Below are 21,332 nucleotides of genomic sequence, written 5' to 3' on the forward strand. Positions count from 1 at the left end.
ACCACTGGAAAAAAATAAGATTAAGTTATTATCACATTGAAAGATATAAAAATGTCAAATCATTATATTGTACTAGAGGCCCGGTGTATGAAATCCGTGCACTTGGGGGGGGGGGTGTCCCTCAGCACAGCCTGCACCCTCTCTAATCTGGGACCCCTTGAGGGATGTCTGACTGCCTGTTTAGGCCCAATCCCACATCCCTCTCACAATCTGGGACTGCTGGTTCCCAACTGCTCACTTGCCTGTTTGCCTGATTGCCCCTAACTGCTTTTGCCTGCCAGCCTGATCACCCCCTAACCATTCCCCTGCCAGCCTGATCAATGCCTAACTTCTCCCCTGCCAGTCTGATTGCCCCCAACTGCCCTCCCCTGCTGGCCTGGTCACCCTTAACTGACCTCCCCTGCTGGCCTGATCGCCCACAACTGCTCTCCCCTGCCGGCCATCTTGTGGCTGTGAGTGCCTCCATCTTAGAGGGCATGGCAGTCAATTAGCATATTCCCTCATATTGGTTGTGGGTGCCGCTATCTTTGAGAGCGGGTCAGTCAGTTAGCATATTCCCTCCTTATTGTCTGTGTGTGCCGCCCTTTGAGGGCATGACAGTCAATTAGAAATTCCCTCCTTATTGGCTGTGGGCAACGCCATCTTTGCGACAGCCTGAGGGTCAATTAGCATATTTCCGCTTTATTAGATAGGATACCTAAAACTAATATAACTAATATAATATTGTATGCCAACTACACTTATCATGAAATACAATAAGCAAAAAATTTTAAAGTGCTATTAGAATGACTAAAATCTAAAACACTGACAAGAAAGGCTGGCAAGGATGTGAAGCAACAGGAACTCTCATTCATTTCTGGTGGTAATAATGCAAAATGGTGCAGCTACTTTGGAAGACAGTATGGTGGTTTTTTACAAAGCTAAGAATCATCCAGCATTTGTGCATCATCCAGCAATTGCATTCCTTGGTATTTATCTGAATGACTTGAAAATTTGCCCACACAAAGTCTGTACAGAAATGTTTATAGCAGCTTTCTTCATAAGTGCCAAAACTTGAAAACAGTCAGGATCTCCTTCAGTAGATGAATGGATAACAGACTGTGGCACATCCATACAATGGAATACTATTCATCAATAAAAGGAAATTAGCTATCAAGCCACAAAAGTATATGAAGGAAATTTAAATGCTTATTACTAAGTGAAAGAAGCCAATCTGAAAATGCTCTAGGATGGCAACTATACGTCATTCTAAAAAGGTCATCTATGGAGACAGTAAAAGATCAAGAGTGCTGGGAGGGGAAAGGGAGGATAAACAGGAACACAAGGGATTTTTAAAGCAGTGAAACTCTCTTCTAAGATGCTATCATGGCAGATACATGTCATTATATGTTTGTTAAAACATATAGAATGTACAGTTAAAAGAGTGAACTCTAATGTAAACTATGGACCCCTTAGTTAATGGTAACATACCACTATTTGCTCATCAGTCCTTTAGAATGTACACATCAATGCAAAATAATAATAGAGGAAACTGTATGTGGGGGCAAGAAGAGGATATATGAGAAACTTTGTATTTTTAGCTTAATTTTCCTGTAAGCCTAAAACTGCTCTAAAAGTAAGTCCATTAATATAAAAAAATACAAGAGATAGGCAGAATTAGTTCTATACTATCATATCACATTTTATCCAAAGATAAACTGATGTCGCATCCAGATCTCAATCTGTTTCAATCTTAGTCCGAACAGGAAAAAAACCACTGTAAATATTTATACCAGAGGGAATTTAATACCAAGAATTGGTTACATAGGTAAGGTGGGAGATGAGAAATGGAAGGGGGAACAGTGATTTCCTATAACAGGAAGCAGTTTCCCCCCATGCTGAAAAGACAAAGGGAGAAATACATCGTATAACGGTTAGGGGCAGGGACATAGAGAAGCGGGACCCACGGTGGACTGTGGGCACTGGAGCTGAAGCAAAGGCACTTATTCCAACATAAATGATACCCGTGGACGCAAAAGAAGAAGGAAAACCCATGCTTCTCCCTTTCACACATCCTCCAAACTCTGGTGGATGCCCTTTATTACCTAACAAAGCTTTCCTGCAAGGCTAAACAATGGGACAGTGTGATCAGCTACCCCTGTGATGAAAACCAGAGCCAGGTCAAGGACAGTCAAGGTCTGGAGCAGTCTGGTGTAAGCCCAACCTATTATTAGAAAGCAAAACATAAAACAATTGTAATAAAACAAGGATGCTAGTGAGGTGACTTAATCTGGTTTTTAAAAATGCTTTAATCTTGGAAGTACATTAGGAAAAAAGTTATAAAATAAATATTAAGACCAAAATTCAAAAAGCAGCAATAGTCACTGACCAGAAATCCCATCACTTCTGCTCAGTCCCCACTCTATTTCTTGTACTATCTGCTCCCAGCAACCCCAGCCCCAGGAAGGGTGACTTGATTTTATGACACCTGAGCCAATCAGCCTCTCCCTCCTGGGAATTAGCAGTCAGAGAAACTAGCTGAAGGTATTAGATCTATAATGACAAGGAAAGAGGAAAATTCTGACTTTCTAGCCCCCAGTGAGAGATAGTGAGATACAAGCCCTGCATTGACTGTAGCTTGAGTGGGTTTCTATATTTGCTAACATCATCCTTAAGAAAGTGGGCTATAAAAATTAATATTTCAAAATTTCTGATTGAAGCTTTTCCTTTCTGATTCTTGTGTTAACAATATGTGATACATTAAAAGAACATTTTTTATGACTTAGTATTGATTAGACCCAAGGAAGTTCTCAGAGTGCCCATGGTACATATTTGTACTGGATTCCAAATAACAGCTCAGACAGTGGTTGCCATCAAAACAATGAGCTCAAAAGAACAAAGTGAGGTAAGAGTTTTAAGGTTACCAGCTGTCTCACAACCAAGAAAAACATTTCAAAGCCAGTTGTAAGAGACATTCAAAAACATAGGTGCAAGGAAGATGTCCAGGATGTAGGAGGAAGCATAGAAGATAGTCAAAGGCATTTTACTAAAAAGTCCTAAATCAGTCTTTTTCCAAGATGCCAGGGCTTGAAGAGGGCTATATATTTTATAGGTTTTAAAATAAGTATTTACAGCCCTAACCGGTTTGGCTCAGTGGATAGAGCGTCGGCCTGAGGACTCAAGGGTCCCAGGTTCGATTCCGGTCAAGGGCATGTACCTTGGTTGCGGGCACATCCCCAGTGGGGTGTGTGCAGGAGGCAGCTGATCGATGTTTCTAGCTCTCTATCCATCTCCTTTCCTCTCTGTAAAAAATCAATAAAATATATTTTTAAAAAATAAGTATTGACAGCCTTGATATATAATAAATTATTTCAACAGCAGCTTTTTATTACCCATGTTTTTCTATTTTACTTCCCTTAAAATCTTAGTCTGCTTCATCTACAAAGGAATTCTAGAGTGAAGTGGAATAACTGAGCCCTCAGCACCTATCATGTGGTGTCAGTAGGGCTGAACAAGGTAGATCCAGAGACATGGAAGCATGGAACAGACCGAGGAATCTCAGAGGGAAAGGAGGCGGGGGAGCAGAGAGGAAGAGGTTAACCAAAGAACTTACAGGCATATAGGCATTACCCATGGACACAGACAATAGTGCCATGAAGACCTGAAGGGGAAGTACAGGTGGAAGGGGTCAATATGGGACTAAAAGGGGGACATCTGTAATACTTTCAACAATAAATTTTTAAAAGTAGGAAAATAGTTCAGAAATACACCTTAGCCTGTGCATAAATCAGTGTAGGCTCAGAAACTGTAGGCACATTGACTAAATTCCTGGAAGGATTTTCATTTGGTTCTGTTTTGAGATAAAATATGACTTAACTTATTTGTATACTTCTATTCTCCATAGCTGTAAAATTATAAAAAGGTCTTTACTTCCCAATAGAGTTGTTGTATAGATTAAATCAAAAGGAAAATACCATTAGGAAGAGAAACTTGGTGTGATTATGTGGTGAAAGTTCAGATATCTTTTGCAGCAAGTGGTATATGTATATATCGCAGCAAGATATGTTGTACGTATTTAGCTATTAACACCCACATGTGAACAGTTATGAGAACTATTAGAAACAGTGACTGCACCATTGACAAACCACACAGACGTGCACACACACACACCACACTAGATGCAGCACATATATAGAAAAAAGCACTGTCTATAGTATGTTTAAGAGTGATGGACTGACTAGAATTAATTGAGTTACATCAGCAGAAGTTATATTTTCAACAGATGTTTCTCTTGTACAGTGGCTTCCAAACCTGGCTAATCAGCAGAATTCTACTCAATAGGTCTACAAGGAGCCTGCTTTGGGACTAATGGCTTAATGTTTCTTCCAGTTATAGGCTGATTAACAACCATATTTAATCAGACAATTCTACAAAATCATCAGAATAATGGCTTTTGCAAAAAAATAAAGCTTAATATGACAGAGAGTCAAACAATAGCCTCAACCTCTTCCTGACTACACAGGTGTTTTGAAGACTTCTTCCCTCTCAAGTGCTGTTTACTAGTACAAACTAAAACAGCTTATGCTTAGCATGAGAGACGCAGAGACCATCTGGCCACTCGTTTTATAGATGAGGGAATAACGGGTTCAGAGACTTTTTAAATGAAAAAGTGTTTTGAGTATCAAACTGAACATAATATATACTAGACCTGAAATTCTTCAGATATGCACAAATATGTTTTTACCCAAAAGAAGGAATGTTCTGCCTGGCCAGTGTGGCTCAGTGGTTGAACACAGACCCAAGCACCAAGAGGACACTGGTTCAATTCCTGGGATCTTTTTATCCCCTCCCTCACTACATAGAAAAATTCTAAAAGAACACATAAAAATAAGTAGTATTCTTTTTAAAATGATATTACTTTAATCAATTAGATTGCATGTTATCACTTTCTTTTTGTTAACAGAAAAAAAAATGCCCAAGAGAGTTGTTTTTTCTAGAAAATCTTGATATAGAAGTTCTGGGATTAAAGACTCTTTTTTAAACTCATTTTTACATGGAGCTATTTTGGAAATAGTGTAGTATTCTATAGTCTGTCAGGTATTTAAATCATCTTTCAGCAGATGCCATTTTAAAAGTCATAAATTTGTATACGTTATCTCATCTGATCCTCACCCAAAAAAAAACCTTTGAAGTAGGGTGATATTTTAATCTTCATATTTGCAGATGAGCAAACTGAAATTTTACAAAGCTACAGTAACAGCCTAAGTGACTAAATCATCAAGGTCTACATCAGGATCATTTGATGGGAGAAGGATATTTAAAGTTCAGATTCCTAGGCAGTGCCCTCAATTTCTGAATCAGAATCTGTGGGATCAGAGCCCAGGAACCACTGTGATAATCTAATCATTTCCAAAAGGTTTTCTGAGTTCTAGGGTTCTGCGGGGGTGGTTCAGAGATTGCTATAGGAGAAAGCTTAATGAGTATCCCATCTGAGCTTTAAATCTTACATGTATTAGGTTTCAATTTACAATTTCATGTGGAGGAAAAGTAGGATGTTTAAAAAAAAGCACCTGCATTTTTCAGATTAAGAATCCAGTTCCATAAAAGTCCAAGGTCAAACAGCTCATGGAGACAAATCAGGGTTCTGACACGGATGCCTGTTCCAGGGTTTTTTCATTACAACACAGTAAATCTTCCTGCTATAGAAATGCACTCAGGCTAGAACCTTTGCTATGGCAGAAGATCTACAAATCCTAGTTTATTTACATAAATATAAAATTAGCACCTCAATTGAGCTTTTTTAAACTATAACATTATGTTTTTCATGTGAACCAGTTGGTTAATCCGGCAGGCTGTAGGAACTCCAAAGCATGTAAACCAGGACTTCCCACTTCAGGTCCCTGACCTCTACTGCTCCATCCTTAAAAGCCCCCTGCTCTGGAAGGAGGTTGGCCTCTTGCTGTATATGCCCCCTGGCCCTACTGCCCCTGTGGCTCTGGGCCTGTGAAAGCACACAGGTGCAGAGCCTTTTCCTTTTTATCTCCTTCATTTACTTTCTAAGCTTATTTGGAACAACATGGTCCTTGGGTTCCGGTGAAAGATTGCAATGGCACCAGGGACAAGCTAGCTGTTCAAGCTGTCCCTTCCGGGGATTCAAATGGAGGCAACTGAACATAGTTAGCTAGGAGGAGAAGGTCTCAGGGGAAAATATGCTAAGAATAGTCCATGGAGGAATCCCAGGCTTCAAAGATCATCTGATAAGACCCATCTAATATTTCTACCTTTGTGTACACACATTGATCAAACTGAACAAGCTTTTGACACTGAGTTCCTTGTTCCTCCTTTTTATGTAAAAAACTATGTATTCTCTCCCTCGCCCCACCCACCATGAAATTGTAACTAGGAACTCCTTAGATGTGGTGATGTGTAGCAACTGTGTATGTTGAGATTCATGCAATGTGTCTGGAGTACATAAAATACTGTAATAATACTTAGTAAGAGATTTATAATGAGTACCCATATCGTAGATAGTTGTACCCTACATGTACTATCACTTCTGATGCCATGGAATAATCCAGTGTGGTCTCCAATAACTATAATTTATGATGATCATATGGGCATGGTAATGTCTATGTATCCATTTGTCATTCCTGGTTAAATATGTACATAAGTACATATTTGTTCTAGAGACATAAAGAACTCTGTGTACCCTCCATCAGCTCTTGAAACTAAGGCAGTCATAGCTGGCACTACATGACCTTACTGGCACCTACCTAAAACAAAGTGCATCACTTGTGACCTGTGGGCGGGTATGTTCTATTTCCCAAGGATAAGGGTGAGATGAACAGTCATGATATTCAGGGAGGCCAGAGAGACTGCAGTGACCTTGTAACATTGAAGTAAGGAAAAGCCTTAAATATAAGAATCTGCTAGTAGGTATAAAGGAGCCAAAACAGACACCCAGAAAGAAGCTAAGACTCCATGAATGAGATCTAGAAAGAGCAGTTCAGAGCTCTTCCTTCTCAATGGTTTTCACCCTCTGGTTCCAGACCACATGTATCCTCCCAATAAGCCCCCATGGCTTGTGTTGTTAGAGCAGTTCTCTTTCAGTCAAAGCAAAAATGCCTAACTAAATATTCAGAAAAAAAGGAGAAAATAGCAAGAAATACTGATTTGTGTTTTATTTCAGAAAACTACTGACTGTTCAGTGTTCAAAGGCTCTACCTAATATAATTTTGTGTATGTTTTTTGTGATGGTTTTAAAAGAAAAAAAATGGTGCTGGCTGAAACAAGAATAGGGGCCATGATGCTTATTGGTATTTTCAATTTTTTAAAATAAAATTACCTCTGGGCTTCAACCATGCATTTTTCAAGCATGGATAATTTAAATCTAAAACAGATTATTTCAGAAGGCTTTGAACAGCTGAAAGGAATGGCTTATAAGGAAAATTACTTTCTCCTTCTAACACAGCATTGTATTGTAATGTGGAATTCTTACATACTCACGTGTAGCTATTTCCTCCTATGCTTCTGCACTATATAGAATCTAAATAGGAGCCATTATGGTTCTAAGAACTGAACCCTGGAACAGGAATTAGAATCCAGGATCCAGCTATAGCTCTGCTTCTAACACACTACATGACCTGGACCATAGTCACTAATTTCCCTAGTTCTGTACTGTTTATCTGAAAAACATTGACTAAATCAGGTGTCCCTTATTACATAGATGTTTGCCTTTTACCTGAAAATTTCCAGAAGCTCATTTATAGATGGGAGTGACATTAAATATACTGTGTAGAGTAGCTAAGCTTTGTAATGACCTGCATTTCTTTTTTACAACATGGGCTTGGTGGGAGCAACCTGCTTGGAAAGCCACGGGGTAATGATTCTTTATCTATTGAATGGGGATTACTATACTAAATTATCTCTAAGGTAACTTTCTGCACAAAAACTCTATGATTTTAATTCCAAATAGACAAAGGGCATCATACTACTCCTATCAAGTGATGCATGGAGTATAAATGGGACTTTTGACCCACTAAATGATGAGCAGAGATCTTTTAGTATCTAATAAAATGACATGTAGCCTAGCCTGATTGGTGGCTCCTTCACCTGAACTTAAAACTAGAAAAATACCAACATGCTCAGCCAGTTGGCTCAGTGGTTCCGCATCAACCCATGAACCAGGAGGTCCAGGGTTTGATTCCTGGTCAGGGCATATGCCTGAATTGTGGGCTCAATCCCCGTAGGGGGTATGCAGAAGGCAGTCAATTGATGTCTTTCTCTCATTGATATGTCTATCTCTCTCTCCCTCTTTTTCAAATCAATAAAATCGATTTGAAAAAAAATAAAAATACCAACATACAACATGATGGGGTGGCACATTGAGGGTTGGTAATAATAAACTAGAAGTAGTTGTATGTGTGTAAAAGTACTCATTAATTCAGGGGGAAGAAAGAATACAGAAAAATTAAAAATCAATAAGGAATATAAATATAAGAATGACCCCTAAGAGGAATAATATCCCAAAGAATAAAAATAAAAGTATAACTTTAAAGCCAAGAAAATGCAATGTAAGACAAGAAAGTAAATTAATAAGAAGCAAACTGCAATACAAAATAACACAAAAGAACTTACATTTTAGCAGCAATATGATAAATATAATTGTTAAATTCAGGAATTAAAAGAAAAACTTTTAGATTGAACTCAGAAGAGCAACATTCAACAGTACATCCAACATAGGAGGAACACTAAGAATGTTATATTCTATATTCTCCTGAATATAGAAAGGCTGAAAACGATAGGGGGGCGAGGGGAGATGTATCAAATAAAGATGTAAGATAAGCTTTGTTTCAGCTCTAACTTGTAAAGTCCTGTCCTCACAATAACACAATACTGAACAAACAGAAAATCAATGACTTTTCTTAAACAAATCAGAGAATTGAGTTTCCAGGGCAAATGGCTACCCTGAAATCTGTACAGGTAGGAAAACCTAGAGAGTCACCACTAAGATCTTCTTACCTGGAACGGAAGCTGCTGAAGCCACAAACTGATAGGAACACTTAAGTGGTAATTTTGATGGATTTCTGGAGATTGAATGTGTACTAGTTTGAGAATAAAAAAAAAAAATCCTAGAGCCACATGGTCTTTATCTCCAGAAACTCCACCAGGTTCTCAAGGTAAAGATCCAAGAAAGACCCCCTGGTGGCTCTACCAGGGGGAAGGGAGAAGCCTTCTCTAATTAAAATGAAGGTCTAGTCTCCAGAAGGAAATCCCTTACCAGAACCTGTGCAATACTTGTGGGGGAAGAATGTTCCTCTCACTTAAGCCTCCTCTAATCTTGTTTCACCTGAGCGTAGGTGGTGGGGAGGCTACACAAGAAGAAATTCTTGTGAAGATCACAACCCAAAGACATTGACTCACCAAAAGACTGAGATATAATTGGAATATTTTAAAATACTTTCCCATTCTCACAACTTACGACCATACCAATAGAGTTCCAGTGTAATGATAGTAGAGTACAGCTAAACAAGCTGCAAGAAACAGACTCTTTCTGAGGAGGAATACTTAGAGAAGCCAAAAGTCAAGAAAAGTGACAAAAATCAAGATACCATAGGAGTTTAAAGCCTCTGGCATCTATGGCTACAGAAAACATTAAACAAAGTTCAACTCCTAGAAAGATGAACATAAATCATTAAACTTGAGGCCCATTTACTTCAGTTTCTGTAACTTACTATAACATGTCTAACACTCAACAAAAAATTACAAGGCATACCACAAAGCAAGAAAAATACAGTCAGACAAGACAAACAAGAATGAAATATGACAGATTTTAGTATTATCTAACAGGAAATTTAAAATGTCTATGATTAAAATATAAAGAGTTCTAAAGGAAAAATTAGACAACACACAAGAACAGATGGGTAATGCAAGCAGATAGATGGAAATTCAGAAAAAAAAATCAAAAGTAAATACGGAAAATTAAAAATACTGTAACAGAAATAAAGAATGCCTTTAATGGACCCATGAGAAGACTGGACACAGCCAAGGGAAGAATCAGTGAGCTTGAATATTATCAAAATAAATTCTCTGTCCTATCTTCACAATAATTCTATAAATCTAAAGCTATTATAAAATTAAAAGTTTATTAAAAATGTATATGATGTCAATTTTAATATCATACAAAATTGAACTCAGTACCAAAAACAAACAAGAGACTAGGGGGAATATTATATGCTGATATAAAGAAACAAAGAACATAGCTTCATATTATGTAAAGCATAAATTAATAGAACTACTACCTAGAAAAGAGGATCAATCAATAACTATAGCTGTATATTTTACCATAACCTTCTCAGAAACTCTTATATGCAGCAAGAAAAAAGTAAACAGAATCATGGAATAGCATAATTAATGAATAATAGGATTACTAATTATAAATAAATATTTAGAATTTTAGTTTAAACTAAATGGTGGACTAAGAAAAAAATATGATAATTCAATAGATGTCAAAACATTTGATAAAGATATATGCAACCCTATGTTCATAGCAGCACAATTTAAAATAGCTAATATTTGGAAACAGCCTAAATGCCCATCAGCAGAAGAGTGGATTCCAAAATTGTGGTATACCTACACAATGGAATACTATGCTGCTGTAAAAAAGAAGGAACTCTTACCATTTGCAACAGCATGGATGGACCTGGAAAGCATTATACTAAGCCAAATAAGCCAGTCGGAGAAATATAAATATCACATAATCTCATTCATTTGTGGAATATAATGAACACCATAAACTGATAAACAAAAATAGATACAGAGACAAAGAAGCATCGAACAGACTATCAATACCAGGAAGGCAGTGGGGCGGGGGGGAGGGTGGCGGGGGGCGGGGTAAGAGATAAACCGAAGGACTTGTATGCATGCCTATAAGGATAGCCAATGGACACAGACACTGGGAGGGGTGAGGGCATGTGCCGGGGGGTAGAGGAGGCCGGGGGGAGGTCAATGTGGGGAAAAGGAGATATATGTACTACTATTTGTAATACTTTAAACAATAAAAAAAGAATTAAAAAAAGCATTTGATATTGGAGAACATATTTGCCAATGTTATCACTGATAAGGGTTTCATCTCCAACATTTACAGGGAACTCATACAACTTAACAAAAGGAAGATAAACAACCAATCAAAAAATGGGCAACAGACCTGAATAGATACTTTTTGAAAGGGGACATAAGGAAGGCCAAGAGACATATGAAAACATGCTCAAAGTCACTAATCATCTGAGAGATGCAAATCAAAACGACAAAGTGGTACCATCTCACACCTGTCAGAATGGCTGTCATCAACAAATCAACAAACGACAAGTGCTGGCGAGGATGTGGAGAAAAAGGAACCCTCGTGCATGCTGGTGGGAATGCAGACTAGTGCAGCCACTGTGGAGAACAGTATGGAGTTTCCTCAAAAAACTAAAAATTGAACTTCCATTTGACCCTGTGATCCCACTTCTAGGAATATATCCCAAGAAACCAGAAACACCAATCAGAAAGGATGTATATACCCCTATGTTCATAGCAGCACGATTTACCATAGCTAAGGTTTGGAAACAGCCTAAGTGCCCATCAGCAGTTGAGTGGATTAAAAAACAGTGGTACATCTACACAATGGAATACTATGCTGCTCTAAAAAGGAAGGAACTCCTACCATTTGCAACAGCATGGATGGACCTGGAGAGCATTATGCTAAGAGAAATAAGCCAGTCGGAGAAAGATAAATATCACATGATCTCACTCATTTGTGGAATATAATGAACAACATAAACTGATTAACAAAAACAGATCCAGAGACAGACCATCGAACCTCAGAGGGAAGGTAGGGGAGAGTGGGGGTAAGGCAGAGAGATCAACCAAAGGACTTGCATGTATGCATTTAAGCCTAAGCAATGGATACAGACAACAGGGGCATGAGGGCATGAGTGGTGGGATGGGGGGGGGGGGGCAACGGGAGGATAAGGGCACATATGTAATACCTTAATCAATAAAGAAAAAAAGGTTTGAAACCACATATTTTAATCTCATAAACCATGAATAGAAGATAGTTTTCATCACTTGAAAAAGGTAATACACCAAAACCTTCAGTAAATCTCACTGCATTAAATTCAAGAAAATTATTTTAATATATTTAAAATATTACATTGTATTTTATATTTATCTAGTTTGGCTCATTTCTTATACTTAAGAGAGTTTAAACTTTTTCTTTATAAAGGTCATTTTCATCTATTGGGGTAATTTCTAAATTATTGTTTTTCTTGCTATTATGAATGTTTTCTATTTTATTTTGTAGTTATTTTTGAGATATAGAAGTTTTCACTTTTATAAGTTGATCTTTATTTTTTAATTGTACTGAATTATTTATTAGTTCATGTGGTATTTTTATTTGCTTTTTTAATTAAAACTTTTGTATTGTGGTAAAATATATATAGTTTAAAATTTAACCATTTTTAAGTGCACAGCACAGTGGTATTAAATACTCCAGAACTCTTTTCATCTTGCAAAACTGAAACTCTATACCATTAAACATAACTCTCTGCACTTTTATTTTTATAATAGATCTCTGGGAATAGAAGTTTTGAGTAGAAGGAATATGTATACTTAATTTCCACACATGTTGCTATATTCCTTTTCCAAAATGCTATATAGCTTAACATTCCCACAATTATTATATATCATACTCTTCTTTTTAGCCTTGTTCAAGTATGAAATTATATTTCATTTGTTCTTTAATGTGGATTTCTTTTTTAAAATTTGTGCACCTTTATACATTTGCTAGCTATTTAAATTTGTTCTTTTTCTGAATTGTCTTTTCACATCTATGTCCATTTTTAATTAAATCGTTCATCTTTGAATAATGTAGAAGTTAATACTTTGTCTGAGTTACTGATGTGTTTTTATTGTTTCATCACTGTTTATTGATTTTTTATGGAATGTTTGCCATATGAACATTTTAATTTTTATATAGTCAATTATTTACATCACCCATTTTATAGCTTCTGGATTTCCATTTGCTTGGAGATCTCAGTGATCTATTTGTTGTATTTTTATTCTCACAGATCTTCAGAAAAGTTTTATTTATTATTACTTCTAAGACTTCATTTTTTATAATAGAGCATATTTTTCTTATAAAAAAAAAAACCAAAGGGCAGGGACTTTACTTTTAGATATTAAGGCATGACACAGCTACAATAATTTGAAATAGTGTGTGTAGATACAAAAAACAGTTCAGTGAAACAGAATGGAGTGTTTGAAATGGGCTAATATTTGTGTGACTTACTATATTTTAAAATTCACAGCAAAAATAGCTGAAAAAGATAAAAGGTGGCTTATTCAGTAGATGGTCTTGAAAAAATTAGTTTACATGGAGAAAGGCAAAGTGAAAAACAAAGGTTTGTTTCAAATGGATTAAATACCTGAATATGCAAGTTAAAATGATAATGCAAATAGAAGAAACTATAGAGAAATACCTTAGTGATCATTGAGAAAAAATAATATATATCTGCATATATATATGCATATTTATAGAAAGTTAGAGAATACCAAGTTTTGAAGAAAATATAGACAAAAGCTTTTATGCAAAACTGATGGAGTGGTAAGTGGTAAGATATTTCTGGAAGGCAATTTGACTGTACTTAGTGAAATTATGAATTCTCATATCTTAATCTCACTATCATAGGAATATCCCATAGAAACTCTTGAAAGACCTACAAAAACATGTACAAGCAAGCAATTTGCTAGTGTTAGTAGAATTTGCAACTGCTTTATGTATTTATCGATAGAGGAATAGATGAATACAATAATAGTGGTACATATAGTGAAATGCTATAAAACAGTTAAGAATATACTAGATATACAAGGGCCAATGGGGATAGCCCTTAAAAACATGAAGTTGCATGAAAACAATTTAAGAAAAAAAAAACAGTATGAGATCAATATTATAACACCAGACACACAATATATATATTTACAGGTATCTCCTGCATTTTGAAATTTCACTTTAAACCACTTCACTTTTACAAAGGTTCCTGTTTTTACTAGCCAAAGGAAATCCTAAGAGGATTTTCACATTTACAAAGAAAGGCAAAAAGTGAAAATGGTGCGCAGGGTTTGTTTTGCAGCAAGCCATTACAGAGGCAGTGCACCCTGGTAATTGAAACTGCTTCTTCATACATGGTTTCTATTTATATCCACTGTATATGTATTATATCATTCCTGCTTTTACTTTATGTTAGTGCTGTTATACATTTTGTGTGTTATTTGGTATGGTTTAGTAGGTTATTTAGGGGGCCTAGGAGCATTGAAAAAAATTTCCCACATAAATTAATTGTAATTGCTTCTTCACTTTATGCCTTTTGGCTTATGAAAGGTTTCTTAGGAATGCTCTATTTCGGATAGTGGTGGTAAACTGTATATATTATGAACATGTACATGTATGTACACACACACCAGAAAAATCTACATATTATACATACACAAAAACATGTATTGAAAATACTAGGATGGTTGTGAAAGTGGTAATAAAATGGAGATTAGATATAAGTAGAAAAATAAAGTAAAACATGAAAGGCATCTTGCTTTAAAGAATGTGATGGTATACCACACACTGAGGTGCATAATTAATTCAATTTTGTAACTTAGATCAACAACAACAAAACAAAAATAAATGAAAATAAAAGACCTATAAATCCCCTCATTTTTCAACTTTGGAAACAGAGACCGTGAGAGATGAAGGTCCCTATCCAGGTCATACAGCTGGCCATAGCCAGGCAAACCCAGATACACTGACTACTTTACCCCACTGCATCCTTTACATACGCTTTCAGCAATGCATATATAAATATAGCAGAAACACTTCCAGGGAGTCTCATATGCTATAAAATGTACTCACCACATTTTTGGTCAACTTTACTATGTCTTTGGTGGGTCTGCCAATTCCAGGAACCTCTTCACAACCACCACCACCAGCAAGATGAGCACCCAAACCAAACTAACCTAATTATACCCTCACCCAAGGAAATGAATCTTGAGCAAAACACAGAAAGGAATGTGGGTATTAGCCCCCAAGCAAGCAGAGAGCCCTGAATTCTAGCTGTACAGATGGGAGCAGGTGTTCCTGTCTTTCTCAAGGTCTGCTGGTTCAGCTCTTTCTTGGATTATGTGGGTTACCCAACTTTCCCCAAAAATAGTTCTTGTTGATTAAATTAGTCTATCTTATTTTATGTTAGCCTGTCAAAAAGTAGTGTTCTAATTACAATAAATCTCAAACATTCACTAAACAGACATTTTTGTGGTACTTTGGTACATGAATGGGCCAGGGGGAGGTTGTTCTCGATGGCCTATGTTTCTTAAAGTAGAATTTAATGAAAGTATAATTTTCTAAAAAGGGGGAGGGGCTTCTCATTCTGTAGCAAACAGAAAAATTCATATCCATTCCACCGATCAATCATTGCAAAAGAGATATATCAGTATCTTAATGTTTGGAGGCACATTCAGCATGCTGGGTGTGAGGAGACCTGGAATTAGGTGAATATAAATATAAACCTCTCCACACTGTCTTTTCTTCACTTCCCCCTTCACTACCACCTCTCCTCTCCCAACCCCCTCCTCCTTGGAAGGAAAATATAAATCACAATAGACAGCCTGGTGGTGGTATGTAGACAGAGGGTGCAATATTTATTGTATGACTGTATATTTCCACAGGAATTTTTTAATGAAGTCTCTTTCTTCCACTATTGAATCAGTGCCCATATGGAGTCTGCTATATAATTAATGAAGGAGTGAATGAACATGTTAAGTAAATGCTAATATAACTACATGGAACATAAATCATTACAGCTCAAATATATTTGCTATTCATGTTTCATAAAACTCAAAATATTTCACATATTATCTTCCTTAGTTCATGACATCCTCATAAGATAGGTAGATAACCTTTGGTATGCAGCGCCTTTACTCCAGATGTCTAGAACATTCCATGCACTTTCTCCTTCCTCCTCCTTAAATTCTTATGAGGCAGCAAGAAGACAAGGACTAGCTTCTTTGCTTTACAGTGATGGAAATGGATGCACAAAAGAACAATAGTTTGTCTGCTGTTAAATTATAGTTTGGCCACAGTAGATATGGTGGTACCCAAACTATGTTCCCTAAAAATCACCACAAGGAAATGAGAAATAAGGTGCTTAGATAAAGAAGAATGAAGAGTGAGAGGGAGCAGGAGAGAAAAGAGCTGGTGATCTCACCTGGCTGCTCTCCTGCTCTCCCAGCAGAGTTCTCCCCCACAGTTTCTAACATCGCTTTTACTCCACTACAAACCAAAATGTTGATGAACATATCAGCCCAAGGCCTGGGGGTGGGGCTGTCTCAGTCCATTTCCATGACCCTACACATCCTTTAGCAGTCACATCACTTCTGGGGCTCAATTTCTCAGTGTTTAGATTATGTATATTTCACATGTAAAAATCTTCATCTGAAATTTGTGATTTGGGACTGGAATTTGGAAAGAAAAGGACAAATTGGTGAGGACAAACAAGGCCACGTTCCTTTCAGTGTGTGGCCCATTTTTCTAGGTTAAAGTGATCTGATATCAAGGGCAAATGAGAACCTAAAATGTTTTTCTTTTACCTTAAATGACCAGAGGATTGAAGTTAAATGAATGGGGGCATTTTCTCTCTGCATCCTCTACTTCACCTACATTTTGGGCAATAAGAAAGATATGAGTTTTAGTGTCTTTTAAAGTCATTTTGGTAATGACTATTTTGGGGGTTAGGGAAAACAGTTATAAACAAAAACAAACCTTATTGCTTCAAGCAAGTGATTAAACTACCTTCACAAAACAAACTAGTAAAATCCTCCTGGAAGCTAAGTCAAGGTCATTTGTCCTAGAGAAATTAATCCATTTTGCCTCCTTCTTCTCCCTTCTCCTCATGATGGAAAGGAATGAAGGTGGGGGGAGGAAAGAGTGCCAAAGGGACAGAGCAATTGTCCTGAAAGGGAAACCTGCCCTGATTTTAGGTTTGTTTTGTGTAATGAAAGGCAGGAGAAGCTAACACTGCCTTTCTGTACTAGAAATGACTGCCATTCTCCAATATGGTATGCCTGTTGAGCATGGCTTGTCAATAAGTTAGTGAAACCACAGGTGCTCTCATTTGAAGCAACAAATAGTGGCTATTATGTTAAGACTAGGGGCCCAGTACATGAATTCGTGCACCTTGAAAGGAACTGTGGACCATGAGGCTGCAGTGGGCACAGGGGCAGGTCTCAGCCCATCCTCCTTGCCTCAGTCTGGCCCCTCTCACCGCAGCCCCTGGTCCCCTGTCTGCTGGCAGCCCCGCTCCCACCACTGCTGCTCACACCCACTGACAGCATGGAGTGATTGGGGCCAGCGCCAGCAGTGGGTGAAAGCAGCAGCTCTGGCACCAGCAGCAGGTATGCGAGATGGCTGCTGGCCCTGATCACCCCTCAGGAGCAGGGGGAGATGGAAAAGCCCTGAGGGGAGATTGGGGCTGGCGCCGGCAGCAGGTGCAAGTGCTGGGCGGGACCAGGGCACATGGGAGCAAAGAATTTTCAGTAACCACCAAAGGCTCACCCCGATGACAGCAACCAGTGCCCCGCCTTGGTCTGGCTCCCGCACTCACCTGTTCCACCATCCCACCGCTGCCAATGCCCACCATGTTCCACATGTGCCCCCTGGTGGTCAACGCACATCATAGAGACTGGGTGTTCAGTTGTATTGGTTGTTCCGCCCTTTGGTCTATTTGCATATTAGGGTTTTATATATATAGATAATTGTTATGATATTCATCAAAATATGAAGTTTTTCAGAGGGCACTGGAATTCAGAATGTCCCTCTCATCACAAAGGCAAAGCCAACAAGCATATCCTTTAAACTAATTCTCTTAATATTCCCAGCAGTTACTCCAAACCATGAAGAAACCTTTGTACCAACTTCCTTCTCATACTCTTAATAAAAAGAAACTAATCACTTAGAGATTGCTATGAAGTACTTTTGAATTAATGCATCACAATATGCATTTATATGGTTTATTTATCTTTGCAGTAACAAATATCTTAGCAAGGCAAAGATAAGGGAAGTGGCCGCCCTGAACAAAAGCAAAACAAACTTTGTGTGAATCTGGAAAAATTCTTTTGAATGAAAAAAAAAGGGTCACTGGTCAAATATGATACAGATGTTCTTTTGGTGAATCACATACCTATTTCTACTACATGTAGAATAGTTTGTGCTAGAACAGGAAGGGGGCCTCTCTATTTAAAAATGGAGCAATAAAGAGCATTTCCTTCTAGCTAGCTGGTGTGTCTCTAAATGCATTTCTACTTGGTTTTTGTCTATAGAGAAAAGAGGACATTCTTAAATTAGCAACCAAGCAACAAATGTACTATTGGTAGTTAATAAAACCTCATTTGTGTGGACTTTCAGATCACAAATGAAACTGAAATTAGAGAAATTTGGAAATTTTGAAGAAATTTGGTTTTGACTATATAAAGCATATTGTTGTTGCACTAAGATCATTTCTACCATTTCTGAGCCACCCTACTCTCACTCCACATCCAGCCCTTGTGATTTCAATGGCCAAAGCCCTACCCTCTCCTCAGAGCCTTGCCTTTGGGCTATGGGAAGCTCTGCCTTGCCTACATGCAGGAGAAGGAAGTTCTGAGAATGCATCCCCTTTGCCTGTCCCTCTTCCCCACCCTCACCACAGCTTTCTTAGCAGTTGATATGGGTCTAGACAGCCCAATTGTTTGCCTAGGACAGTGGTCAGCAAACTGCGGCTCGCGAGCCACATGCGGCTCTTTGGACCCTTGAGTGGGGCCACAAAGTTTCAATCGCACTGTACATGCGCACCCGCACGTGGTATTTTGTGGAAGAGCCACACTCAAGGGGCCGCAGTTTGCCAACCACTGGCCTAGGGTATGACTCTCAGAGGTGAAGTAATACTCCAGAGCTTCTCTTTGGGTTCAAGCTGAGGCTAAGAAAGACATTGCCTAAAATCCCCTCTTTGCTTGACCGGGCCCCTCCCTACCCAGCTTCCCACTCCCTTGCCAGCTTCTCCCAAGTAATAAGTCACTTGGCCACAATGCCTCTTCTCTGAACCTGATTCTGGAGAAACTAATCTGAGTAGCTCAAACCAATAATAAAACAACACTATCTAAATCCCCTACTAATGTATAGTTAGATGCATAAGTGTATACTTTTTACAATGGTTCAACCTACAATTTTTTAACTTGATAAGGGTGCAAAATGCAACATGCATTCAATAAAAACCATACTTAAATTTTGAATTTTTATTTTCTCCTGGGCTGGCAATATGCAGTGTGATACTATCTTGTGGTGCTGGTCAGTGACAATGAGATGATTTGGCCCCAGTGTAGGCTGATGTAAGTGTTCTGAGCACACTTAAGGTAGGCTAAGCTAAGGTAGGATGTTCAGTATGTTAGATGTATTAAATGCTTATAATATTTTCAACTTATGATGGATTTACCAGAACATAACCCCATCATAAGTAGAGGAGTATCTGTATGTAATGTTCAAAACAGAATTTTCCCTGAATGAATTTATATTAACCAATTAAAATCTATTAATTACATTCATAAACCTCTCCTTCAAAGAGAATATAAAACTAAACATCATCCTATTGTATATGAAAATAAAATTGAAAATTAGAGTTATAAACTAGTGGAGATTTAAAAATCATATTTAGGTTTGTAACAGTTTTGATTTTCTAATGAAAAAAATATGTCAAATTTCTTTCAAGTGATATATTTTTTTAAATGATCTGTAAAGTATTTCTTAGGACTATTGAAAGAGATTTGGCTACTTTCAAATTAATATAGCAGTTTATCAGCTCATAGGATTTAATTTTGATAGAAGACAAACTATGAAAATATTAGAGAGAAAGTCATGATAAATTAGGAGCAGTTTTAAAATCAGTAGTAAATGCTTTTTGACCCACTTCCAACTCATTAAAATCTTTCTGAATTCAACCTAAATCCTTGCCTCAGAGCCTTAATAGCCTTTAAGGGAAAATTGAATTAACTTTTGAATTTAACTTGTAAAGGTCAAAAGAAACATACTTCTGATGACATAGGAAATTAAGTATGTGCTAATTCATCATCCATCCATTGTTTAATGCATAATGTATCATTTATTTTAAAATGATAATGGGGGAAAAACTTTTATCATGCAGAATAATGCTCATTTTTTAACTATAAAAATGTGATCATGTTCTTTTTAAATTAATTTTTTCTTAATTCTTTGAAAACCAGAGAAATATTTATATCTAATATAATATGGGTTACATTTTGAATAATAAGTAATGCCATAGATAAGCAAGAATAAACTGAAGAACAGACAGCATGTTCTTCAAGGTGAATCCAGAATGTAAATCTATTTATTCATTTTACAAATATTTATTGAGCACCTAATATGTGTCAAGTACATATATGGTCCTTGCCCTAGTGGATGGAACTTAGCCTAGAAGTGTTTCTCCTAGGCTTTTGTGTGTGTGTGTGTGTGTGTGTGTGTTTATCATTCTTGACATCTTTGCAGTACTTAGCACTGTTGACCAATCTATTCCTCTTGAAACTATTTTTTCTCTCTAAAGTCCACAGAGAAGAGAATCTAAACCTCTAAAATATTCTTTGCTCCTGATTTCCTCCTGTTTTTTCTTGTTTCCTTTGGCTCCTTTCTTTTGTTCCTCTTCAAACATTTATTTTCCTCAGCTCATCTCTGGCTGCTTACTTGGCTTTATTTAGCTTCATTTAGCTGCTGGCACCAAATAGACATTTCTAATCTAGACTAATCTATGTTCTAGGTGCATATTTTCAACTGTCCACTTCACTGCTCTACCCGAATGACCCAGGTTCCTCAAACTCAAGGTGTCTATTCTCTCACCAAAAACTAAGCAAAGGAAAAAATTATCCTTCCGTGTCCTCTCAAGCTCCATAAAATACAATTCCAGTTAGTGACAAAACCTATTGCCTTAGATCAGAAAACTTCTCATCTGGACCATTTTTATATACTTAATCTACTCTTTTCATCTCTAATATCTCTTTCTACCTTTCTGTCAAGTCACAACTTATATAATACCACCAAAGTTACCAGTTATAAATCAGTTATGAACCATATTAGTCCTAACTTTAAAATCTATATAGCCCCTTGTTAATTATAGCAGAAAATCCAAACTTCTAAATATGACATATAATGCTCTTCCAATCTCATCTCAACCTACCTTTTAAGATGTATCTCCACCATTCCTATCACACATCCAGCAGCACTGGATTAT

The sequence above is a fragment of the Myotis daubentonii genome, chromosome 5 (assembly GCF_963259705.1).
Source record: "Myotis daubentonii chromosome 5, mMyoDau2.1, whole genome shotgun sequence".
NCBI lineage: Eukaryota > Metazoa > Chordata > Mammalia > Chiroptera > Vespertilionidae > Myotis > Myotis daubentonii.